The sequence below is a fragment of the Bidens hawaiensis genome, unplaced genomic scaffold (assembly GCF_021521415.1).
Source record: "Bidens hawaiensis isolate Kalapana, Puna unplaced genomic scaffold, B.hawaiensis_p1.1 tig00052145_1, whole genome shotgun sequence".
Lineage (NCBI taxonomy): Eukaryota > Viridiplantae > Streptophyta > Magnoliopsida > Asterales > Asteraceae > Bidens > Bidens hawaiensis.
In genome coordinates this window covers 51,579-55,160 of record NW_027499352.1, presented here as the reverse complement: position 1 = coordinate 55,160, position 3,582 = coordinate 51,579, and the positions used below count along the sequence as shown (strand labels likewise).

Genomic DNA, 3,582 nt, shown 5'->3' with positions numbered 1-3,582 from the left:
CATCTTTCTTTATATATTATATATACTATTACTGTTGTGTCTGAAACTGGTGTTTTACTCACTCAACATGTGTTGTTGACATAAATATATTTTATACGCATTTGCAGGTTATCAGCTTGGTTGTTTAGCAAGATGGAGATCACGTAGAGATGCCTTTTAGGATACAAATAATTAATCATTGTTGTAGTTTCTTTATATTTTATGTACTTAACTGTAATTGTTTCATTTAAATAAATTAAATAGATATTGTCATTTATTAATCTTGCTTGATAGTAACCTTTGAAAAGATGTGAGCAATCAGTTCGCCCTGGTATTTCCGCCGTAGGTTGGGGTGTGACACTGGCACCCTCAGAAGTCATCCGTAGGACAAAATATTCGTCCCCCTGAATGACCAGGAGGTAATGCCTCAGGACAGCTGTAATTAACTAATTACTTTCTAGAAGATTTACCAAGATAATTTCCTGGGCAATACGTGATCTCTCGGCCAATGAATAAAGGACACCTGGCAAGGCCGTTATAATCGTGCACATGGCCAGGGTTATTTATCATCCTATCTCATAAGGACGCGTGTCCAGGTTGTTATACATGCACATGCGACGTATAGCTGAACCTATCATTTGATGACACGTGTCCAGGTGGTTAAGAGAGCATCTTCTGAAAAGGACAGCTGGCCCAATCACCTTCCCACATCCTTCGGCTATATATACCCTCTCAATCTTCATGAGGTATGAATTCACGCCCCCGGTACTTTCTCTACATACTTAAGTACTTTATCTTCAACAGAACGGTACTTATTCTCACGCCGGAGGGTGGTTACGGGAAGACCCCCCCTCTTGTCCTTCCCGTAACGAGCTCACGGTGTTGGTTTTGCAGGTTTATGTCACTGGAATTCGGGAAGTTGGGCTTATATCGTATTTGTTGTTATCCGTATCCTACCCTGTGGACTCATCGGATCTAAGACCCGTCAAGAGGAGTAGATCCGTGTTTCTTCAGTATATACAATCAAGAAAATCGATCATCGTCCTCGACATTAAGGGTATCATTGCTAAAAACCTTGGATGAATCGTTTTCAATATCTAAAGTATAACACTAACCCTAGTTTTGATTTACAGAAGCGTTTACACTACATATAAGGGGTTTTTTTTTTCCTAAACAAAGAATTAACATGACCTCTTTCTGCATAATCTAAACAAAGTATCTAAAGACCCGAGGAAGAAACCTGCAGAATTGAGGGAAACCGAGTTCAAAGTTCTTGAAATTTTATGACTTAGGATAATGTAAGTTTTGATCTTTTGATTGAAAACAATTGTGTTTAACCATTTAGGTTATTTATTTATTTATTTATTTTTTTGTTTTTTTTTTCTTTAGGTTCTCGAGACTTTATGTTGTTGGCAATTTAGTTTCTTTTAGTTAAATTATAATTTTTACATAATCAAGTCCAAGGATCAGGTATACAAATTAGTAGATTATTTGATCGGTGTTGTTATTTTTGTTCAGTTTGAATTCTTATACATGCTAATTCTGTTTTCAAATGATCACATATGCCAAGCAAAGGATTTCACCTATAAATGGTTTTAACTTTTAATAAAACAACCACTAACTTGGTATAGTAGTAAATGTGTGCCTAACAACTATAAAATGATGAGTTATAGTCTCACCGGAGATCTAAATGAAAGGTGGAAAAATTTAGCTGCTCAAGAAAAGAAAAATGACTTATACGAAAAAAGATATTAGTTAAGTTTATTTAAATTTAAAAATTGTTTCGGCTCTTTTTTAATATTTTTTTGTATGTTTTAAAGCTTTTACAAATATTTAAATTATTTATTTATTTATTTATTGTCAGTTTACCATTTCTTTAATTAACTTCAAGTTCTCACATGGTATAGCCATCCAAGTCTCTAGTTAGGAAGCCTTACCGTGTAATTAAGAAGTTTAGTGGTGTTTGTAGCCTCTTAACAGTTATTAATAGGCACCTCTTAATAGGTCATAACCATTCAGAGGTAACCTTAAGCCATAATGGTTAAGAAAGTTACCTCTTAATGGTTACCTCTTAACCATTCAGACTTTAGGTTACCTCTTAACCATTCAAAGGTTATGACTCATTAAGAGGAGGTAACTTTTTAGACTCTTTTTGTTATACGTTTTGGACGATGTACATACTCATAAAATGAATACTATATCATACTAATGGTTTTGGGCTTCAAGCCCATTGTATAAACTAAAACGTTTCAAATTGGGCTTTTCTTTTTAAAAAAAATTGACAAATATCTCTCACTAAAGGCACCTCATGTACAAATTATAGACATTGTTCACAACATATCCTAAACTTACAATCCAAAGTGCAATTAAGAAAGGTTTCATCACATATTTAGAAACCTTATCTTGCACCGTGGTGCGCACGATAACAAAACAGAAAAAATGATGCCTTCTTTGTTCCTGGCCCTGTTTCTACCGTGCGCCGGCATGAGTGTTGTCTTCCTTGTCTACATGTGCTTGCTATGCTACGCCGCACGCCACCTTCAGGATACAACTCCGGTGAAGCCCACCACCGGAAACGGGCTTTCCGCGGCGGAACTCGATAAACTTCCCGCAACAACCGGAAACCAACTTGGGTTGGCTACCGAGTGTTCGATATGTTTGGATGATATTGAAGCGGAACAACCTGCTAGGGTTGTTCCGGTATGTAACCACGGGTTTCATCTGCAATGCGCCGATACGTGGCTAGCGAGAAACCCGGTTTACCCAGTTTGCCGTAACAAACTGGAACCGGGTTTGTTTCAGTCTGCTGACAAAGCTGATGCTGAAACAAACCCGTGTTAAAAGTTTTGCGGAGGTTGCTCTATAAATTTATATTAGTTTTGATCTTTGTCATTATTCTTCTTCTTTATTTAATTTTTATTTTTTAAGTTTTTTTGTTGAATGTAGAAATGATCTAAATATGAACATATGAATGTCAGCAAGCTTTAAAAGTTGAAACCGTATGATCGTCATCATATAACAAATTCACCTTTCTCTGTTTCTCTCTCTAAAATGTAACAATAAATAATGATTTTTCATATAAATTGTATTTATTTATGAATTGTGTAACGTATGAACATCTACAGTTTGTTGATCGAAAGCGTGAAGCTTTCGAATTATTTATTTATTTATTTTTTAAAATTGTTATTATTTTAGTTTTAAAATCCTCTGTTTTCTCTTCAATTTTTCTTCTCTCTCAAAACTCTCATTATTTTTTTATGTTCCTTTTTCTGTGGTGAATTTATTATGTTTCTGTCATATATTTTTTTTATACTTCCCAATCTCTTGCATAAGGCTATGCGTGGTGAATGAAAAGATGAGGTAATTTTGGGCGATAAAGAGAAGGAACACCGCCCCGGCGATTAAATGGGCGACAGGGGGAGACGATTTGTTTTTGTCGCCAACCAATGGTTTGAAGAATATTATTATTATTATATTATTATATTCTTTTGTGTGTGGTATATATATATACATATATATTTATATATATACATATATATTTGGCTACAACACCACTACACAGCTAAAACAAAAACTCACTATTTGCTAACCGGACGTTACATG

General features: G+C 35.0%; 1 pseudogene; it reads left to right on the top strand.

The window, feature by feature from the left end:
* Positions 1 to 2,463: 2,463 nt before the first annotated feature.
* LOC143599405 (E3 ubiquitin-protein ligase ATL23 pseudogene) lies at positions 2,464 to 2,820 on the top strand (annotated as a pseudogene).
* The last annotated feature ends 762 nt before the right edge of the window (positions 2,821 to 3,582 follow it).